Source organism: Mustelus asterias, unplaced genomic scaffold, assembly GCF_964213995.1.
Source record: "Mustelus asterias unplaced genomic scaffold, sMusAst1.hap1.1 HAP1_SCAFFOLD_50, whole genome shotgun sequence".
Taxonomy (NCBI): Eukaryota; Metazoa; Chordata; class Chondrichthyes; order Carcharhiniformes; family Triakidae; genus Mustelus; species Mustelus asterias.
The window spans coordinates 2,349,366-2,372,371 of NW_027590123.1; the positions used below are offsets into that span (position 1 = coordinate 2,349,366).

At 43.0% G+C, this 23,006-nt stretch overlaps 5 non-coding genes across 5 annotated transcripts; 4 read left to right on the forward strand and 1 right to left on the reverse strand.

Moving 5' to 3' along the window:
• Window positions 1–221: 221 nt before the first annotated feature.
• On the forward strand, window positions 222–294 carry trnad-auc (transfer RNA aspartic acid (anticodon AUC)). Its single transcript has one exon. It is a non-coding gene; the product is annotated as a tRNA-Asp (tRNA).
• Window positions 295–1,434: 1,140 nt separating this feature from the next.
• trnad-guc (transfer RNA aspartic acid (anticodon GUC)) lies at window positions 1,435–1,507 on the forward strand. The gene has a single exon. It is a non-coding gene; the product is annotated as a tRNA-Asp (tRNA).
• A 1,139-nt stretch (window positions 1,508–2,646) lies between these two features.
• Window positions 2,647–2,719, forward strand: trnav-aac (transfer RNA valine (anticodon AAC)). The gene has a single exon. It is a non-coding gene; the product is annotated as a tRNA-Val (tRNA).
• A 3,569-nt stretch (window positions 2,720–6,288) lies between these two features.
• Window positions 6,289–6,361, forward strand: trnav-aac (transfer RNA valine (anticodon AAC)). The gene has a single exon. It is a non-coding gene; the product is annotated as a tRNA-Val (tRNA).
• Window positions 6,362–16,294: 9,933 nt separating this feature from the next.
• Window positions 16,295–16,384, reverse strand: trnap-agg (transfer RNA proline (anticodon AGG)). Its single transcript is given in 2 exon segments — window positions 16,295–16,330; window positions 16,349–16,384. It is a non-coding gene; the product is annotated as a tRNA-Pro (tRNA).
• Between the last annotated feature and the right edge of the window lie 6,622 nt (window positions 16,385–23,006).

The window sequence follows — 23,006 nt, forward strand, 5'->3', positions numbered from 1 at the left end:
TGAAAATTATGCATTAATGAATGGGCAGAAATCATTGCTCCCTCAGCTATTTGCGAGACGAGCGCTTTTAAATGTTAATGTTCGGGATAACTCGGACAATCAGATTGAAAGTAACGGTTATTTTCCTGAATTCAGTGACATGGGCTCTCAGTCTCACCATCGGGACCTGCAGCAACACAGCGTAATTCAACATTGCAGACAGGCAGATTTGCGACCAAGCTGTTTCTGTAGTGTAGTGGTTATCACGTTCGCCTATCACGCGAAAAGTCACCGGTTCGAAACCAGGCAGAAACTTTCGCTAAGCTTCCTCATGCCGTGTAAGGAAAAATTGCTTCATTCCAGTTTGATGCCCATCATTGTCCGAGCCTCGATGTTAAAGGCATGTTATCATTGCTCTGACATCACCCTCAAATCCTTTCTGTGAAATAAGCAACTTTTTGTTTTGACGCACTGAAAGGAAGTTTCGATTTTGACACCGAGCACTTATTCGCATCTCGTTCAGTCTACAACAGAATTTAATGGGTTTATAGATGCAGACTAATATGGTTATTCACCATCTGAAATATCTGACAGTAGTGTGTGCTCAAAAAGACAGATACAAGTGATACTGTAAGTGAACGAGAGGGAATGGCGCACATTTCACAGAAGATCTATTTTTAAATCGTTTTTCATTACTGAGAAACAGGAAACGCCACTCAGACAGATGAGGGAATCGAGTCTCAGCGCGGATCGACTGGACTTTCCGGTAAAGGTCCGGAAGTTATGCGCATGAATGTTTCACGCCCATAGTAAAAAAGGCTCAAGTGTCAGGAACAGATAATTCTTGATTTTTGACCACTTCAATGTAGTTGACTTTGTTTAAAAGTTGACCTTAGTCAATCTCAAAATTGCGATCTGTATTACCCGGTGATTCGCTTCGTTCTGTTGGGCAGTTATGTTTGCAATTCAGTGATGTTCAATTTCAGAGACATTCAATTCATAATGAAGATATATGTGTTCAATAATGCATTGATACTAAATAGCGAAACAGATTCTGAGCACAATTGTACAATGAGCTTTAATAAAGTTTCATCTGGACTCGAAACGTCCGCCTTTCTCTCTCCTGACAGGTGCTGTCAGACATTGTGAGATTTTGCAGCATTTTCTCTTTTCTCATCCGCGGTAATTTGCTTTTATTACTGAGTACAATTGATTGAGATTGTTCGAAAAAATAGGAAAATTATGCATTAATGAATGGGCAGAAATCATTGCTCCCTCAGCTATTTGCGAGACGAGCGCTTTTAAATGTTAATGTTCGGGATAACTCGTACAATCAGATTGAAAGTAACGGTTATCTTCCTGAATTCAGTGACATGGGCTCGCAGTCTCACCATCGGAACCAACGTCAACACAGCGTAATTCAACATTGCAGATAGGCAGCCTGTCGGCCAAGCTGTTTCTGTAGTGTAGTGGTTATCACGTTCGCCTGTCACGCGAAAGGTTACCGGTTCGAAACCAGGCTGAAACTTTCGTTAAGCTTCCTCATGTCGTGTAAGGGAAAATTGCTTGATTGCTGTTTGATGCTCATCGTTGTCCGAGCCTCGATGTTAAAGGCATGTTATCATTGCTCTGACATCACCCTCAAATCCTTTCTGTGAAATAAGCAACTTTTTGTTTTGACGCACTGACAGGAAATGTCGATTTCGACACCGGGCACGTATTCGCATCTCGTTCAGTCTACAACAGAATTTAATGGGTTTATAGGTGCAGACTAATATGGTTAATCACCATCTGAAATATCTGATCGGAGTGTGTGCTCAAAAAGACAGATACAAGTGATACTGTAAGTGAACGAGAGGAAATGGCGCACATTTCACGGAAGATCTATTTTAAATCGTTTTTCATCACTGAGAAACAGGAAAAGCCTCTCAGACAGATGAGGGAATCGAGACTCAGCGCGGATCTCCTGGGCTTCCCTGGAAAGGGCCGGAATTTATGCGCATGACTGTTTCACGCAAATAATTAGAAAGGCTCAAGTGTCACGAACAGATAATTCTTGATTCTCCTCCATTTAAATGTAGTTGACTTTGTTTAAAAGCTGACGATAGTTAATCTCAAAATTGCGATCTGTATTACCCGGTGATTCGCTTCGTTCTGTTGGGCAGTTATGTTTGCAATTCAGTGATGTTCAATTTCAGAGACATTCAATTCATAATCAAGACATATATGTTAAATAATGCATTGATACTAAATAGTGAAACAGATCCTGAGTACAATTGTACAATGAGCTTTGACAAAATGTCATCTCGACTCCAAACAGCAGCCCTTTTCACTCCTTACAGGTGCTGTCAGACATTGTGAGATTTTGCAGCATTTTCTCTTTTCTCATCCGCAGTAATTTGCTTTTATTACTGAGTACAATTGATTGAGACTGTTCGAAAAAAGATGAAAATTATGCATTAATGAATGGGCAGAAATCATTGCTCCCTCAGCTATTTGCGAGACGAGCGCTTTTAAATGTTAATGTTCGGGATAACTCGGACAATCAGATTGAAAGTGACGGTTATCTTCCTCAATTCAGTGACATGGTCTCTCAGTCTCACCATCGGAACCAACATCAACACAGCGTAATTCAACGTTGCAGACAGGCAGACTTGCGGCCAAGCTGTTTCTGTAGTGTAGTGGTTATCACGTTCGCCTAACGCGCGAAAAGGCCCTGGTTCGAAACCAGGCAGAAACTTTCGCTAAGCTTCCTCATGTCGTGTAAGGGAAAATTGCTTGATTCCAGTTTGATGCCAATCATTGTCTGAGCCTCGATGTTAAAGGCATGTTATCATTGCTCTGACATCACCCTCAAATCCTTTCTGTGAAATAAGCAACTTTTTGTTTTGACGCACTGACAGGAAATGTCGATTTTGACACGAGCACTTATTCGCATCTCGTTCAGTCTACAACAGAATTTAATGGGTTTATAGGTGCAGACTAATATGGTTAATCACCATCTGAAATATCTGATCGGAGTTTGTGCTCAAAAAGACAGATACAAGTCATACTGTAAGTGAACGAGAGGAAATGGCGCACATTTCACGGAAGATCTATTTTAAATCGTTTTTCATCACTGAGAAACAGGAAAAGCCACTCAGACAGATGAGGGAATCGAGACTCAGCGGGGATCTCCTGGGCTTCCCTGGAAAGGGCCGGAATTTATGCGCATGACTGTTTCGCGCAAATAATTAGAAAGGCTCAAGTGTCACGAACAGATAATTCTTGATTCTCCTCCATTTAAATGTAGTTGACTTTGTTTAAAAGCTGACGATAGTTAATCTCAAAATTGCGATCTGTATTACCCGGTGATTCGCTTCGTTCTGTTGGGCAGTTATGTTTGCAATTCAGTGATGTTCAATTTCAGAGACATTCAATTCATAATCAAGACATATGTGTTAAATAATGCATTGATACTAAATAGTGAAACAAATACAGAGTACAATTGTACAATGAGCTTTGATAAAGTTTCATCTGGACTCGAAACGTCCGCCCTTTTCACTCCTGACAGGTGCTGTCAGACATTGTGAGATTTTGCAGCATTTTCTCTTTTCTCATCCGCAGTAATTTGCTTTTATTACTGAGTACAATTGATTGAGATTGTTCGAAGAAAGATGAAAATGATGCACTAATGAATGAGCAGAAATCATTGCTCCCTTAGATATTTGCGAGACGAACGCTTTTAAATTTTGATGTACGGGATAAGTCTACAATCAGATTGAAAGTAACGGTTATCTTCCTGAATTAAGTGCCATGGGCTCTCAGTCTCACCATCGGAACCTGCAGCAACACAGCGTAATTCAACATTGCAGAGAGGCAGATTTGCTGTAGTCATGTTCAAGCTGTTTCTGTCGTGTAGTGGTTCTCACGATCGCCTAACACGCGAAAGGTCCCTGGTTCAAAACCAGGCAGAAACCTTCATTAAGCTTCCTCATGTCATGCAAGGGAAAATTGCTGGATTCTAGTTTGATGCTCATCATTATCCGAGCCTCGATGTGAAAGGCATGTTGTCATTGCTCGGACATCACCCTCAAATGCTTTCTGTGAAATTAAAAAACTTTTGTTTTGACGCACTGACAGGAAATTTCGATTTTGACACCGAGGACTTATTCGCATCTCGTTCAGTTTAAAGCAGAATTTAGTGGGTTGATAGGTGCAGACTAATATGGTTAATCACCATCTGAAATATCTGACAGTAGTGTGTGCTCAAAAAGACAGATACAATTGATACTGTAAGTGAACGAGAGGAAATGGCGCACATTTCACAGAAGATCTATTTTTAAATCGTTTTTCATCACTGAGAAACAGGAAAAGCCACTCAGACAGATGAGGGAATCGAGACTCAGTGCGGATCGACTGGACTTTCCGGTAAAGGTCAGGAAGTTATGCGCATGAATGTTTCACGCCCATAATAAAAAAGGCTCAAGTGTCACGAACAGATAATTCTTGATTCTTCTCCATTTAAATGGAGTTGACTTTGTTTAAAAGCTGATCATAGTCTATCTCAAAATTGCGATCTGTATTACCCGGTGATTCGATTCGTTCTGTTGGGCAGTTATGTTTGCAATTCAGTGATGTTCAATTTCAGAGATATTCAATTCATAATCAAGACATATGTGTTAAATAATGCATTGATACTAAATAGTGAGACAAATACTGAGTACAATTGTACAATGAGCTTTGATAAAGTGTCATCTGGACTCGAAACGTCCGCCCTTTTCACTCCTTACAGGTGCTGTCAGACATTGTGAGATTTTGCAGCATTTTCTCTTTTCTCATCCGCAGTAATTTGCTTTTCTTACTGAGTACAATTGATTGAGATTGTTCGAAGAAAGATGAAAAATTATGCATTAATGAATGGGCAGAAATCATTGCGCCCTCAGATATTTGCCAGACGAACGTTTTTAAATTTTGATGTACGGGAGAAGTCGTGCAATCAGATTGAAAGTGACGGTTATCTTCCTGAATTCAGTGACATGGGCTCTCAGTCTCACCATCGGAACCTGCAGCAACACAGCGTAATTCAACATTGCAGACAGGCAGATTTGCTGCTATTGCGTTAAAGCTGTTTCTGTAGTATCGTGGTTATAACGTTCGCCTCCCACGCGAAAAGTCCCCGGTTCGAAACCAGGCAGAAGCATTTATTAAGCTTCCACATTTCGTGTAAGGGAAGGTTGCTTGATTCCAGTTTGATGCTCATCATTATCCGAGCCTCGATGTTGAAGGCATGTTGTCATTGCTCTGACATCACCCTCAAATCCTTTCTGTGAAATAAGAAACTTTTTGTTTTGACGCACTGACAGGAAATGTCGATTTTGACACCGAGCACTTATTAGCATCTCGTTCAGTCTTCAACAGAATTTAATGGGTTTATAGGTGCAGACTAATATGGTTAATCACCATCTGAAATATCTGATCGGAGTGTGTGCTCAAAAAGACAGATACATGTGATTTTGTTAGTGAACGAGAAGATCTATTTTTAAATCGTTTTTCATCACTGAGAAACAGGAAAAGCCACTCAGACAGATGAGGGAATCGAGACTCAGTGCGGATCGACTGGACTTTCCGGTAAAGTTCCGGAATTTATGCTCATGAATGTTTCACGCCCATAATAAACAAAAGCTCAAGCGTCACGAACAGATAATTTTTGATTTTTTTCCATTTAAATGGAGTTGACTTTGTTTAAAAGCTGACGATAGTCAATCTCAAAATTGCGGTCTGTATTACCCGGTGATTCGATTCGTTCTGTTGGTCAGTTATGTTTGCAATTCAGTGATGTTCAATTTCAGAGATATTCAATTAATGATGAAGACATATATGTTAAATAATGCATTGATACTAAATAGTGAAACAAATACTGAGTACAATTGTACAATGAGCTTTGATAAAGTGTCATCCGGACTCGAAACGTCCGCCCTTTTCACTCCTTACAGGTGCTGCCAGACATTGGGAGATTTTGCAGCATTTTCTCTTTTCTCATCCGCAGTAATTTGCTTTTATTACTGAGTACAATTGATTGAGATTGTTCGAAGAAAGATGAAAATTATGCATCAATGAATGGGCAGAAATCATTGCTCCCTCAGATATTTGCGAGACGAACGCTTTTAACTTTTGATGTTCGGGATACGTCGTGCAATCGGATTGAAAGTAACGGTTATCTTCCTGAATTCGGTGACATGGGCTCTCAGTCTCACTATCGGAACCTGCAGCAATACAGCGTTATTCAACATTGCAGACAGACAGATTTGCTAAACTGCCCTGCAAGCTGTTTCTGTAGTGTAGTGGTTATCACGTTGGCTTAACACGCGAAAGGTCCCCGGTTCGAAACCGGGCGGAAATACCCATTAAGCTTTCCCATGTCGTGTAAGGGACAATTGCTTGATTCCAGTTCATTGTTCATCATTATACGAGCCTCGATGTTAAAGGCATGTTTTGATTGCGCTGACTTCACCCACAAATGCTTTCTGTGAATTAAGAAACGTCTTTTTTGACGCACTGACAGGTACGTTCGATTTTGACACCGAGCCCTTATTCCCATCTCGTTCAGTCTACAACAGAACTTTATGGATTTATAGTGCAGACTAATATGGTTAATCACCATCTGAAATATCTGACAGTAATGTGTGCTCAAAAAGAAAGTTACAACTGATAATGTAAGTGAACTAAAGGAAATGGCGCACATTTCACAGAAGATTCTTTTTAAAAAATGTTTATGCGCCTGAATGTTTCACGCCCCTCAGACCGATGAGGGAATCGATACTCAGTGCGGATCTTCTGGACTTCCCTGTAAAGGGCCGGAATTTATGCCCCTGAATGTTTCACGTCCATAATAAAAAGGCTCAAGTGTCGCGAGCAGATAATTCTGGACTCTTCTCCGTTTAAATGTAGTTGACTTTATTTAAATGCTGACGATAATCAATCCCAAATTTGCGATCTGTATTACCCGGTGATTCGATTCGTTCTGTTGGTCAGTTATGTTTGCAATTCAGTGATGTTCAATTTCAGAGATATTCAATTAATAATGAAGACATATGTGTTAAATAATGCATCGATACTAAATAGTGAAACAAATACTGAGTACAATTGTACAATGAGCTTTGATAAAGTGTCATCGGGACTCGAAGCGTCCACCCGTTTCACTCCTTACAGGTGCTGTCAGACATTGGGAGATTTTGGAGCATTTGGTCTTTTCTCATCCGCAATAATTTGCTTCAATTACTGAGTACAATTGATTGAGACTATTCGATGAAAGATGAGAATGATGCATTAATGAAGGGGCAGAAATTATTGCTCCCTTAGATATTTGCGAGACGAACTCTTTTATTTTTTGATCTTCTCGATAAGTCGTACAATCAGATTGAAAGTAACGGTTATCTTCCTCAATTAAGTCATACGGGCTCTCAGTCGAACCATCGGAAACTGCAGCAACACAGCGTAGTTGAACATTGCAGACAGGCAGATTTGCTTCAGTGCCTTTTAAGCTGTTGTTTTCGTGCAGTGGTTATCAGGTTCGCATAACACTCCAAAAATCCCCAGATCGAAACCAGGCAGAAACGTTCATTAAGCTTTCTCAGAAGAACATAAACAATAGGAGCAGTAGGCCATCTGGCCCCTCGAGCCTGCCCCGCCATTCAATAAGATCATGGCTGACGTGAAGTGGATCAATTCCACTTAACACCTGATCCCCATAATCCCTAATTCTCTTACCGATCAGGAACCCATCTATCCGTGATTTAAACATATTCAACGATGTAGCCTCCACCACTTCAGTGGGCAGAGAATTCCAGAGATTCACCACCCTCTGAGAGAAAAAGTTCCTCCTCAACTCTGTCCTAAACTGACCCCCCTTTATTTTGAGGCTGTGCCCTCTAGTTCTCGCTTCCTTTCTAAGTGGAAAGAATCTCTCCACCTCTACCCTGTCCAGCCCCTTCATTATCTTATAGGCCTCTATAAGATCCCCCCTCAGCCTTCTAAATTCCAACGAGTACAAACCCAATCTGCTCAATCTCTCCTCATAATCAACACCCCTCATCTGGTGTCAACCTTGTGAACCTTCTCTGCACTCCCTCCAAGGCCAATATATCCTTCCGCAAATAAGGGGACCAATACTGCACACAGTATTCCAGCTGCGGCCTCACCAATGCCCTGTACAGACGCAGCAAGACATCTCTGCTTTTATATTCTATCCCCCTTGCGATATAGGGCAACATCCCACTTGCCTTCTTGATCACTTGTTGCACCTGCAGACTGAGTTTTTGCGTCTCAGGCACAAGGACCCCCAGGTCCCTCGGCACAGTAGCATGTTGTAATATTTTCCATTTAGATAATAATCCAATTTGCTATTATTTCCTCCAAAGTGAATAACCTCGCATTTGTCAACGTTATACTCCATCTGCCAGATCCTCGCCCACTCACTCAGCCTGTCCAAATCTCTCTGCAGACCTTCTACGCCCTCCACACGATTCACTTTTCCACTTACCTTTGTGACGTCTGCAAACTTTGTTACCCTACACTCAGTCCCCTCCTCCAGAGCGTCTATATAAATGGCAAATAGTTGAGGCCCCAGTAACGATCCCTGCAGCACGCCACTAGTTACCATCCGCCAACCAGAAAAGCACCCATTTATTCCGACTCCCTGCTTCCTGTCGGATAGCCAATCCCCGATCCACGCTAACACCCTATCCCCAACTCCGTGTGACCCAATCTTCTTCAGCAACCTTTTGTGAGGCACGTTATCAAACGCCTTTTGGAAATCCAAAAACACCGCATCCACCGGTTCCCCTCCGTCAACCGCACGAGTCACATCTTCATAAAAATCCAACAAGTTCTTCAAGCACGACATTCCCCTCATGAATCCATGCTGCGTCTGCTTAATCGAACCATTCTTATCCAGATGGCCTGCTATTTCTTCTTTAATGATGGATTCATATCGGGTAAGGGAAAATTGCTTGATTTCAGTTGGTTGTTCAACGTTAGTCGAACCCCGGTGTTAAAGGCATGTTATCATTGATCTGGCATCACCCTCAAATGCTTTTTCTGAAATAAGAAACCCTTTGTTTTTGACGCACTGACAGGACAGTTCGATTTTGACACCGAGCCCATATTCGCATCTCGTTCAGACTCCAACAAAATTTAAAAGGTTAAAAATTGCCCCTTAGAGTCCTGAGATGCGTAGGTTAGCGGGATTTGGTGGGGGTAGGGCCTGGGTGGGATTGTGGTCGGTGCAGACTCGATGGGCCGAATGGCCTCCTTCTGCACTGTAGGGTTTCTGTGTTTCAAACATCTCAACAGTGGGTGGGGGCGGGGCCGGGGAGGGGTGGCCTGCTACAGGTTGATCTTCAGATTCAATGTTACCGAGGAGATCCATCTATCTGACTTAGAATGTTCCTGGAGACGCATCTCCTTTCTCAGGAGGTACATGTCCACCTCAACCTCAGAATTTCTATTACCTAAATTGACCGCATCCAACACTCTCGGAGGCAATGAGTTCCAGGTCCTGAGCACTCGCTGTGGAAAAAATGTTGCTTCCAAATCTTCTTCGCCCCCGGCTTGCCCAATATCTTAAAACTTGCCCCTCCCCCTCTAAGCTTGCCCTAATCTACTCCACCTCGATTAAGTCGCTCCTCAATCTCCTTCGCTCCATTAGACAACAATCCCAGCATCACAAACCAGAAAATTCTGGCTAATTTGAACTTTTAAAAACTAAACTTACTCCAAAGAAATTCCTCCATCTGATTGAACTGAAATTTGTCAACTTTTAAAAAACATTTCTGTGTATTTTGCTTCTTAAAATTAAACATGTTTAAAAGAAATTCTTCCGCAGAGTTCATCAATCTTTTAGAAAATGTTTTCACCATTTTGAAAAATGTAATGTTTCCACGTATTTTTCGAGAAATTTCCAACTTTTTAAAAGGTAGCTTAAACTTGCTAACATATTTTTCCCAAATACTTTAACGAGAATTCGTCATTTAAAGAAACTATTTTTTTTTAAAATTAATTGAAGTTTATCAGTAATTTCTTTCTTAAAATTGTCAACATTGTTTTGAAAAATAATTAGCTAAGATAAATTTCTTCAGAGAAGCTGACTGCATTTGGTCAACATTTCTCTGAACTGGTCCAAAATTTGTGAAAACACATTTTTCATCCACACGAATATGGAGTTTTCGAACTACTGTTAAACTATCACAGTGAACCTGAAATCTTCGGATCCGTCGTCAGACGCGTAATCCATTGCGCCACTGGCCCACAACCAAACGCCGTGCAGCAATGTTTTACATATCGGTTCGAGACTTCAAAATCGGCAGAGCCATGGTCAAAACATATTCGTTTTAGTGAGGAAATGTTGCATCATTAAATTTTTCTCGACTCACTTACAGTAATTGTACTTTGCCTTGAATTGAGTTAACTTGCTGTGTTGGAATTCGAACCCTGGTTCCCAAAGCGTCAAATCCAGCGTCAACAACATGACTCGAAACCGTACCCCTCCCGCCAGTGATTCCACTATTGAATATTACCTGAATATAGTATCTTACAATCATATGACATTGGCTCTTACTTGAGCCTCAAAATACATTCAGGAAAAGACAAAAGTGCTGAAAATTCACGACAAACTGAGCAGGAAAGAAGACACGCCTATTTTGACTCAGCACACATGTTATCAGTTTATTCAGTGGCTAAAAGAGCAGGGCAGAGGATGGGAATCCAGCGGGAGTAACTCACCTCCTGACTCCTAAAAAACAGTCCACGATCGGCATAACTATAGGCATCATGGTGGGAGATATAGGAAGGATATCAGAGGTAGGTTCTTTACGCAGAGAGTGGTTGGGGTGTGGACTGGACTGCCTGCAGTGATAGTGGAGGTAGACACTTTAGGAACATTTAAGCGGTTATTGGATGGGCACATGGAGCACACCAGGATGATAGGGAGTGGGATAGTTTGATCTTGGTTTCACTTAAAGCTCGGCACAACATCGTGAGCCGAAGGGCCTGTTCTGTGCTGTACTGTTCTATATTCTATGTTCCATGATCGACGTGGCACAAGTCAGGAATGCGATAGAATATTCACCACTTGTCTGCATGATGCAGGAATCCACCAAAGGCACTTCAGACAGCATCTTCCAAACCCATGACCGCTTCCACCTGGCAGCTCCCCCGCCCCCCCCCCCCCCGCCCCCCTCCAACGCCTACAGCCAACACCAGCCTCAAGTCCCTCAGCATTCTGATTTGGAAATATATCGCCGTTCCTTCACTGTCATTGGGACAAATTCGTGGAATTCCCTCCCTAACAGCACTGTAAGTGTACCTGTACAAATGGATGCAACGTTTCAAGAAGGCAGCTCAGCACTACTTTCTCAAGGCTAAATACTGATGGGCAGTGCATGCTGATCTAGCCAGCGACACCCACATGAACAAAAAGAAACATCCAGGCAGCTCTCTGAACCCATAATCATGCGGCCAGCTGAAGAGGTGAATGGAGATAAAATGAATGTCAAGTTACATAGCCAACCCTGTTGATCATATATTTATTTTCGAGCGAGTGTGTTGTGCTGTTAGATTCCTCACGGTTTGTGCTCAGGTTCTCAAACGAAACCCCATGTGAACCAATCCCAAAGTCTGCAATGCAAAGAAAAAAAACAAAATCTGCAGCTCATAAAATCTGATGAAATCTTCGTGGGAGAGGGCGGCACAGTGGTTAGTTCTGCTGGCTCACAATGCCAGGGACCTGGTTTCGATTATGGGGTTAGTCACAGTCTATGTGGATGGAGATAGAGAGCTTTTTAAAGCTGCAGCAGTAGCTCACCTATAGTTCCAGTGACCTAATGCGTAAGGCACTGGCTACCTAAACCAGGGAGAGTGTGTTCGCGTCCCTTCTGGGATGCGGCTTATTTTAACACTTAGGTGTCCAACATTGGCAAATGCATTTCTTGCCAACTAATCCTGGCTATTTCTGGGCAGATATGTTTTGGGTGGCACACTGGTGAGCATTGCTGCCTCAAAACGCCAGGGTCCGAGGTTCAAATCTGGCATCGGGTCACTGTCTGTGTGGAGTTTGCACATTCTCCCCGTATCTGCATGGGTTTCCTCCGGGTGTTCCGGTTTCCTCCCATTGTCCAAAGATGTGCGGCTAATGTTGATTGGCCGTGTTATATTGGCCCTCGTGTCAGGGGGATTAGCACGGTGAATGCATGGAGTTACAGGAGAGGGGCCTGTATGGGACTGTGGTCCGTACAGATTTGATGGGCCGAATTGGCCTCGTTCTGTACTGCAGGGATTCTATGATTCTAATGGAACCTTATAACATTCTGAACGGATGAAACAGGGTAGATTCAGAAAGAATGTTCTCGTTAGTGGGAGTCCAGAACTAGGGATTATAGTTTGAGGATAATGGCTGAGACGAAGAGACTTCCTTCAGCCAGAGAGTGGTGAATCTGCAGAGTTCACTCCCACAGAAAGTAGTTGAGGCCAAACACTATGATTTCAAGAGAAGTTTAATATAGCTCTTGGGGCTAAATGGCGGGTCAGGGTATTGAATTTGATTATCAGGCATGACAACAATGAATGGTAGATGATGTTCCAATGACCTACTCCTGCTTTCGATGTTTTGATGTAACAGGGATAAGAAGAAACAGTAGGGCGAGTCTCGGATTTCAACTCGGGATCTCGGTGGTTAAGGCATACCAAAATGCGATTCATACCCCTACACCAATAAGCCTCTAAGCAGCCACTGATTGAAAGAAAAGAACAAAGAACAAAGAACAGTACAGCACAGGAAACAGGCGCTTCGGCCCTCCAAGCCTGTGCCGCTCCTTGGTCCAACTAGACCAATCGTTTGTATCCCTCCATTCCCAGGCTGCTCATGTGACTATCCAGGTAAGTCTTAAACGATGTCAGCGTGCCTGCCTCCACCACCCTATTTGGCAGCGCATTCCAGGCCCCCACCACCCTCTGTGTAAAAAACGTCCCTCTGATATCTGAGTTATACTTCGCCCCTCTCACCTTGAGCCCGTGACCCCTCGTGATCGTCACCTCCGACCTGGGAAAAAGCTTCCCACTGTTCACCCTATCTATACCCTTCATAATCTTGTACACCTCTATTAGATCTCCCCTCATTCTCCGTCTTTCCAGGGAGAACAACCCCAGTCTACCCAATCTCTCCTCATTGCTAAGACCCTCCATACCAGGCAACATCCTGGTAAACCTTCTCTACACTCTCTCTAACGCCTCCACGTCCTTCTGGTAGTGCGGCGACCAGAACTGGACGCAGTACTCCAAATGTGGCCTAACCAGCGTTCTATACAGCTGCATCATCAGACTCCAGCTTTTATACTCTATACCCCGTCCTATAAAGGCAAGCATACCATATGCCTTCTTCACCACCTTCTCCACCTGTGTTGCCACCTTCAAGGATTTGTGGACTTGCATACCTAGGTCCCTCTGTGTTTCTATACTCCTGATGACTCTGCCATTTATTGTATAACTCCTCCCTACATTATTTCTTCCAAAATGCATCACTTCAGATTCATCCGGATTAAACTCCATCTGCCACCTCTCCGCCCAATTTTGCAGCCTATCTATGTCCTGCTGTATTGCCCGACAATGCTCTTCGCTATCCGCAAGTCCAGCCATCTTCGTGTCATCCGCAAACTTGCTGATTACACCAGTTACACCTTCTTCCAAATCATTTATATATATCACAAATAGCAGAGGTCCCAGTACAGAGCCCTGCGGAACACCACTGGTCACAGACCTCCAGCCGGAAAAAGACCCTTCGACCACTACCCTCTGTCTCCTATGGCCAAGCCAGTTCTCCACCCATCTAGCCACTTCTCCTTGTATCCCATGAGCCTTAACCTTCTTAACCAACCTGCCATGTGGGACTTTGTCAAATGCCTTACTGAAATCCATATAGACGACATCCACGGCCCTTCCTTCATCAACCATTTTTGTCACTTCCTCAAAAAACTCCACCAAATTTGTAAGACACGACCTCCCTCTTACAAAACGATGCTGTCTGTCACTAATGAGATTGTTCCGTTCTAAATGCACATACATCCTGTCTCTAAGAATCCTGTCCAAAAACCTCCCTACCACGGACGTCAAGCTCACCGTCCTATAATTTCCTGGGTTATCCCTGCTACCCTTCTTAAACAACGGGACCACATTCGCTATCCTCAAATCCTCAGGGACCTCACCCGTGTCCAAAGAAGCGACAAAGATTTCCGTCAGAGGCCCAGCAAAAGATGCTCTCTTGGCCATTCAAAGCCGATCAGATAACTGCAGCGAAGGCGGAAGATGCTGCAGAAACTTAGGAATTCAGGCAGAATTTGTGGACAGGGAAACAAAGCTCATCTTTTACGTCCATGGCCTTTCATTACAACAGGAAAAGGTGAAAAATGTAGGAATTTGAAACGACTGAATCTCAGGAGGGAGAAAATGTAACAACTGGAATAGTCTGGAAGTCAGGAGAAATGCAACGATTTGATTTGGTTTTATTTATTATTGTCAAATCTATTAGTATACAGTGAAAAGCATTTTATCTTGCGCGCTATACAGACAAAGCGTACTGTTCATAGAGAAGGAAACGGGAGAGTGCAGAATGTGGTATTACGTTCACTGTTAGGGTGTAGAGAAAGATCAACTTAATGCAAGGTAATGTCCATTCAAAAGTATGATGGCAGCAGGGAAAAAGCTGTTCTTGAGTCGGCTAGTACGTGACCTCAGACTTCTGTATCTTTCTCTCGAAGGAAGAAGGTGGAAGAGAGAATGTCCGCGGTGCGTGGGATCCTTAAGTATGCTGGCTGCTTTGCCGATGCAGCAGGAAGCGTCGACAGAATCAATGGATGGGAGGCTGGTTTGAGTGACGGATTGGGCTACATTCACAGCCCTTTGTAGTTTATTGCGGTCTTGGGCAGAGCAGGAGCCATATCAAGCTGTGATACAACTAGAAATAATGTTTTCTATGGTGCACCTGTAAACCTTGGTGACAGTCGTAGCTGACCTGCCAAATTTCCTAAGTCTTCTGAGAAAGTAGAGGCGTTGATGGGCTTTCTTCACTATAGTGTCGGCATGGGAGGCCAGGACAGGTTGGTGGTGATCTGGAGACCTAAAAACCTGAAGCTCTCGACCCTTTCTACTTCGTCCCCTTTGATGGAGACAGGGGCATGTTCTCCTCTACGCTTTCTGAAGTCAATGACAATCTCCGTTTTGTTGACATTGAGGAAGAGATGACAGAAATGAGAAATGAGAAAATACTTTGCGGTTCACGGCCTCAGGGTGAGGTACGCACTAAATCAGAAAATGAGTACACCACAGAATAAGGCCATGCTAAGGAATGGCAATATAATTCCAAGTCAGGATGGTGAGTGACTTGTAGGAGAACTTGCAGGTGGTGATGTTCCCATGTGTCTACTACCCTTTTCCTTCTGGATGGAAGTGGTCGTGGGTTTCGGAGGTGCTGTCTAAGGATCTTTGGTGAATTGCTACTGTGTATCTTTTAGATACACATCGCTGCTACTGAGCATCGGCTGTGGTGGGATTGAATGCTTGTGGATGTGGTGCCAATCAAGCGGGCTGCTTTGTCCTGGATAATGTCAATCTTCTTGAGTGTTGTTGGAGCTGCACCCATCCAGGCGAGGTGGGAATGTTCCATCACGCTCCTGACCTGTGCCTTGTAGATGGTGGACAGGCTCTGGGGAGTCAGGAGGTGAGTTTTTCGCCGCAGTATTCCTGGCCTCTGATCTGCTCTTGTAGCCATTGTGCTTATGTGCCGAGTCCAATTGAGTATCTGGTCAATGGTAACCGTAAGGATGTTAACAATGGGGGATTCAGTGATGGAACAACCATTGACTGTCAAGAGGCGATGGTTAGATTTTCTCTTATTGGTGATGGACATTGTCTTGCATTTGTGTGGCGCGAATGTTACTTGCCACTTGTCAGCCCAAAGTCTAATATAATGCAGCACACTGCGGACTTTCAAAATCGGAAATAAAAACAGAAAATACTGGGTTATGTCAGTACTTCTGGAAGTATCTGTGGAGCGAGAATCAGAACGAACGCTTCCCGCCCAGCTGTCACGTGGCAGGCGCAGACATGATGGGTGTCCGCGCCTGCCATGTGGGTGACCAAGTGGGCACTATCCGTGCTGTAAAATTCTGTGCCTTTCTGACTCTTTTTCGGAGCCAGTCAGCAGAAAGCCATCCCGCCGTTTGCACCTGAAACAAATCACAATATCGCCTTTTGAACACAATATTTTGGTCAAAACGGAACAAATGAGGGGCTCATCCGGGATTTGAACCCGGGACCTCTCGCATGCTAATGGGGTGAGATACCCTAAGCGAGAATCATACCCCTAGACCAACGAGCCTGCACGTTAGTACAGAGCAAAATAAAAATTGTTTAACTTTCTGCAAAGCAGTTCTGACACCTCGAGTGAAAGCCGAAGTTGTTTAAATAACTCAACGCATCAGCATTTGTGGACTTTAAGCACCAGCAAAATATCCGTCCAATGTTGTTACCTCGACTGTTTGCAACTAGGGGCTTTTGTTTGTAAAGTACACATGTTACAGTCAACAAATATAACCCAGCGACTTCAACATGTGTCAACTCTGAACCTGCCTTTGATATTTGATCAGAGAACAAAGAACAAAGAACAATACAGCACAGGAACAGGCCCTTCGGCCCTCCAAGCCCGCGCCGCTCCCCGGTCCAGGATTGAATCCTGAATCCAGGATCCCCGCCCAATTTTCCAGCCTATCTACATACTAATATCCTATCCCCGAGCTGTCCCTCACAGCTATGATGCTTTGTTCATCACAACCTATTAACTCACCCCTACCCCCCCATTCCAGACCATGTGATCTCCTGGGAGAGGCGAAAACCTAGAGTGAAAACCCCAGGGCCAATTTTGAAAGGTGTGGTCTGTCACACAGTTAACTGCTCTGGAACATTTAAAGTACAGATTGATGACATCGTTCACCTGGGAGATCTGCGGGTTTGTGTGAATGGAATCGGGGAACGATTGGACTTGATCTGATAGTAATATGAGTAAACATATGTCAGATTTCCCAACAGTGACAATCATTAACTTCAGTGAGGGAAAACCCTCAGACGTCGCTGTCTTGTCACGCTCACTATGAGTAATTATTCTCTGATCTTTAACCCCACGTGTTGTCCTGACAATGAATCATTGATTATCGACCTGTGCCAGATGTTGTATGAGGCCCGCGGGAGCCTCCTTTACTTTAGCTCTCAGTGCACAGTAATACACGGCGCTGTCTGTCACCTTCAAATCTTTCATGGGCAAGTGAAAAGAACTTTGTTTCAGGTTGAGATTCCCGTTGAAGTGTTCAAAACTTGGAGCCGTATCGGTAAATTAGCGGCTCTGAGCAATTAATGAGGAGTTCGGTGTGTATACCGGCGATACCAGAACAGGTAATGTTGTATAGTTGAACTCGGTACCGAGTAACTGCAGGGTATTGCTGAATCTTCACCCTGTGATGCTTCAGCTGCTGGTTCTGACTGGGACACTGAGTCACCGTTACTCATGTCTGAAAATAGACAACAGACGCGCAGCGGGTTAGGAGTAACAACAACGGAATAATCGCCTCGAGATGGAAATGGGGAATGAATATGGTGACTGGCGGATTTCAAGCAGAAGTTCAAAATGACAGACCAAAATCAGGAAAATAACCAGAGTGAGACAGAGTTTCACCCCCATGAGTTTGAACACCAGGAACAGAGCGACTGATCACTGTTTGCATCAGATCTGCAATTGGCGAAGTTGAAACAGTCAGGGGGATGTTATGAGATCGAAGGTGACTCCATCTCTCCGCCCATTTTTTCATCTTCAAACAGGCGCTTCCATTCGAAGGTGATCGTGATCTTTCATAAGTGATCAGAGATCGCCCTCCCGTGGACAGCACAGCCGCATATTGGAAACAGGTACACACACGGCAACCTGCAAAGACTGATACATCTGGAGATCATAGAATCATAGAACTCCTACAGTAGAGAAGGAGGCCATTCGGCCCAGAGAGTCTGTACCGACCACAATTCCACCGAGGCCCTATTCCCGTAACCGCACACAGAATCTCCCTGACACTAAGGGTCAATTTATCATGGCCAATCCACCTAATCCGCACATCTTTGGACTGTTGGAGGAAACCACAGCACCCGATTTAGGACTGAGTTGAGGAGGAACTTCTTCATACAAAGGGTTGTGAATCTGTAGAACTCCCTGCCCAGTGAAGCAGTTGAGGCTACCTCATTGATGGTTTGTACGGCAAGGATAGATCAATTTTTGAACAGTAAAAGAATTAAGGATTATGGTGAGCGGGCGGGTAAGTGGAGCTGAGTCCACGAAAATATCTTATTGAATGGCGGAGCAGGCTCGAGGGGACAGATGACCTACTCCTGCTCCTAGTTCTTATGTTCTTATTATGTTCTGATTGAGGCATTCAAAATCCTGAGTTGTCTGGAGAGAGTCGATAGAGAGGAACCGTTAACTGGTAGAAGGATCTTGTACAGAGGGTGTGGGTCGAAGTTAATTGGCAAAAGAAGCATAGAGACATAACAGAAAACATTTCAAACAGTGAGTGACTCAGATTTGGAATGTGCTGTTTGAGAGTCTGGTGCAGGCAGCGCCAATTGATGGTTTCTAAATGGGATTGAATTATTGTCTGAAAATGAACAAAATGCTGGACTGTGGGGTAGAGAGTGTTATTGGTTGAATTGCTCCTTTAGAGGGCAAACAGATACACGATGGGTCAAAAGGCCTTCTTCACTGTTGTAAGTGCTCTATGAATCTTGAAAGGGGAGACAGTGGCATAGTGGTAATATCACTGGGCTAGTAATTCGGAGTGGAGGCAATTCAAATACAACTACAACAGAACGTGAGATTTAAAATGCAATTGCAATTTTGAATTTAAAGTTCGTTTCCTTAATTGTGGCTGTTACAGAAAACACATCAGATTCGCTAATGCCCTGTAGAAAAGGAAAGCTTCCATCCTTCCCCAGTTTGACCCATGGGTGACTCCAGGCCTCCAAGTGGTTGGCGCTACCTGCCTTCTGTGGTGGTCTAGAAGACCAATAAATTCAGAGAATTAGCGATTACCAACAATTGCTGGCCTTGCCAGCTGATTATACAGCCAATGAAAGAATAAGAAACAGCAACTAAAATCAGCTTTTCACAACATCTGCAATAGCAAAGGTTGTCCAGTAGATGGCAGTGAAACCGTGACTTTTGGCACGACACAAAACTGAGATTGTCTCAATTATTGCTGCCATGGACTTTGCCCATCGTAAACTCGACCCAGTTTATATGACACGAAACCCTATTTCTGATAATACGACAATAATTCTGAGTTGATCCGTCCTCATCAAAATCCCAGTTGTTATTATACTGAACAAAGCCTTAGCTGATATCACACCGTGCATTCTGGCAGTTGCGGCAGCACGGAATTAATTCTCGGCTGATGTCATGATTCTCCATGTCTCTGTTGTTACGTCACTTGACCCTCTCTCTTCTGACGCTGCACCAGAACACGTTACTGTTTTTATTACACGAGGCTCTGTCTCAGTTATTGCATTGCTGGAACCTGCATAAAAACCTATATAAAAAATCGACAATGTCTCAATCACTCCTGCACCAGTTCACCCCCCTGTTTATAGCGAACAGCATCCTGTCTCTGTAATTCTTGTTTTATTTCAAGTTTCATTTATTGATGCACTTGCCCCGTCAAAGCTTATATCAATCTAAGGCCTTGGTCTGAAATTACACAAGCTTTCGAGGCTCTGAGCCCCTTCTTCAGGTGAGTGATACGTCCACTCACCTGAAGAAGGGGCTCAGAGCCTCGAAAGCTTGTGTGGCTTTTGCTACCAAATAAACCTGTTGGACTTTAACCTGGTATTGTTAAACTTCTTACTGTGTTTACCCCAGTCCAACGCCGGCATCTCCACATCCTGAAATTACTGTGTCAGGCTTTGTCTCATTTTATGTTATACAATGCCCAGAATCAGACAAAATTATTCTCGGCCCGGTGTCAGTTTTATTACGTTTGATGTTCTGTCCTTTATTATGCGCTAAACCATACCGCTGGTCATTTTGCACATCACCCTCTCTCAATTATTACTTTACTCTGCATTGCCTCACTTTTTATTCCACTGGGCCACATCTCTGTTTATATCACGCGAGATCATGTCCCTATATTCTGATAGCACCTATACGAGTTTACATTACACTAGAACCTGCCTCAGTTGAAATTATTGTGCACATTGTCTCCGCCTATAATAGAATAAATCCTGTCGTTATTACAGCTGCATGTCTCTGTTTATATTAGAAAGCACCACGCTAGTTACTAATACACGAGATCCTCCCTCAGTAATTACTGAACTGAACCCAGCCTCCATTCATATTAGTGCAGGTACTGCATAAATAATTTTTGCACTCGGAAATTGCCCCTTAGTGTCCAAAGATGTGTAGGTTACGTGGATCAGCCATGGTAAATGTGCGGGGCTATCGGGGATAGGGTAGAAGGAAGGGTAGAATGGGATAGGGTAGAAGGAAATTTGGGCCGAATGACTTGATTCTCCTTCTATATCTCATGAACTGAGGAAGGCCTGGGTGGGATGCAGACTCGATGGACCAGGTGACCTTTTTCTGCACAATAGGGATCATATGGCTCTATGTCTAAGAAATACCACATCATTTCCCTCCTTAAATATTTGTCTGCTTATTTAAAATAATCTATTTTCTAAAAACCCCCTTTGGAGAAATGAACTTTCATTTAGCAAATTCCCTTCAATTTTCCCAGTGATAACCTTCAATCTATTTCCGCCTTCCATGAGTGTATGAAAACCCTAAACAGTTCATGTATTTCAATTGAAGAATAGTTAATACTGTAATTATTTATTGGCAACCATTCTGTTTTGTGCTCTTGTTTACAAAATGATTTCAGACTGACTATTTTGTTCCCAGCGTTGACTTATTTGTCTTTAGAGATCAGTTGGAAAATGAATAACTCACATGTCAAATGGCGAGGAGATTACTGGAAAATGATCTTCTCATTGTCTCACTGAAATTCCTGATATAAGACTCGAATATGTGCTGATTTGTGAAAATGATGCCGAAGATGAACCAGGATATATAGCCGACAGGAGATAATTATAACTGCAATTCTCAGACCTCTTATTCCTATTGATGCAAAGGATTGAAACATCTGCTCCTCTCCAGAGAAGTTTCAATATTTGTGTTTAAAAGTTACATTCACCAATTCCATGGTAACAACCTTAAACATGTTCTACTGTCTATAAGTTGTATAGTCGAGATAATAAGATGAATCAGGGTCAGGTGTATCAGAAGGGTGGCCAGACCTTGCGTGGTATAAACAGTGATACGGGCTGGTGAACATGGAGTGCAGCGGTTCAACATGGCAGCTCATCACCACTTTGTCGGGACAATTACAGAAGGGCACCGGATGCCAGTAATGCCCACATCCCATTAATGATTAAAAATTAATAACAGAAAGAATCTAATCTAATATAGACAGATATGCCAGCGCAATGACAACATAAACTGGCCGGGATATTCATATAATCCAATGTATGAGACATATAGAATACGAGACAGAACTTGATATAACACTTAAGTAAACATTTTTTGTGCGTGTGATCATTCGAGAAAAAATAATTTGTCCAAAAATAACTGGCGGATGTCAAATGTAACAAAACTAGATATAGGTTCTAATTCACAACTGATTGGGTAAAGGTTTTCAAAAATAATGATCGAGAATTAGAACATTATAATTTGAATGACTGGCTCGAGGATATCACAATCCGATTCAGCTGGGCCTTGAGTCAGACTGGGACCTGATATGTGGAAAGAATCATTTCTAGAGCCTCAGCGCAGGTTTCTTTGCAATGGTGAGTGATGCAGGGATGTGTGTGGTAAACACGGATTGGAAACCTGATGACAAACGCAGGGATGACTGACTTCACCTGACTAAGAGCTGGTATTCCGAAGGGGGGACAATCATGGCGGACTCCATAAATTTCTGTAATCTGAGGTAACAATAGTGCACTTGTCAGAGGAACAAAAAATAATCCGTTTCTTCGCATTCTTACCAACAGTTCCACAGTTACAGCAGAATTAGGACATGTGATGACCGAAAAGACTAAATATGAAAACCTCATCGGAGGAAAAAAGCAGTGCAACAAATGTTAAGGGTAAATGTACTGGTCCGAGACAAGTGCGATCCAATGCCAATTTGCTCAAAGTGATGGTTTGTAAATAGCAATGAATTTTGGAATGGTTCCCGGCAATCATGGATCCAGATACACAAACCGAAGTGTTGTCAAAAGATAAGATTAGCACAATACAACACATGTATAAATATTGCATTTTATTCAGTTTCAATCAAGGACAGGAATAGATACAAAAGGAATGCCAGGGCAATGATATAGGTGAACCATTCAAATGGTCTCATTCTCAAAAATCCTTCAAATTTTAACCGCATCAAGGATTTATCTAATTTGTTTTCCAACGTTACTGTGAAATCTGATTCCATCACATTTTCCAGCTGTTCATTCCTGCTCATGCAAACTCCCGCGTAAAAATAAACAATCATATTTCTGTCTCCCCGTTCAATTAAATAACTCTGTGCCCCCTGGTTACCGACCCTTCTCCCAGTTGAAATATTCTCTCTTAATTACCCCACTCACAACCTCATGATTTTGAACACTAATAAAAGTGTTGAAAAGACTCACAAAGAAATGGAGCGAGATGTCGGGAGAATTAGGAGAAAGAAAAATGGGGGGCTGACAGATAAAAGCTGAGGAACAAAAAAGAGATAAGGCATTGAGAGAAAATGATAAAATAATGAAAGATAACAGCTATCATTTCCTTCCTTCATAGAACCTGGGAGACTCAGTGACTGATCCACGGACCATCCGGTTATGTCCGGGAATGGAAACTCTAAACAGATCACAAC